Here is a 296-nt window from a genome sequence, read left to right as displayed (position 1 = left end):
GGGTACCCCCTCCCTGGAAGTGCTAAAGGCCAGATTGGATGGGACTCTGAGTAACCTGGTCTAGCAGGTGTCTTTGTTCGTGTCAGAAGGGTTGGAACTAGATGATCTTTATGATCCTTTCTCACCCAAACCATTCTGTGATTCTGTGATTTCTCTAGTGATAACAACACAGAGCTGGAGCACCACTTTGTCTGGGCTGAGCATCCTGAATGCAGCCTACAAATATAATCTGTTGTCCCCCTCTGGTCAGGCTGGCAAGGGAGTAAAAAATGCACATAGAGGACACTCACCAGAAT

The sequence above is a fragment of the Heliangelus exortis genome, chromosome Z (assembly GCF_036169615.1).
Source record: "Heliangelus exortis chromosome Z, bHelExo1.hap1, whole genome shotgun sequence".
Classification (NCBI taxonomy): Eukaryota; Metazoa; Chordata; class Aves; order Apodiformes; family Trochilidae; genus Heliangelus; species Heliangelus exortis.
Note: the sequence above shows the minus strand (reverse complement) of the source record.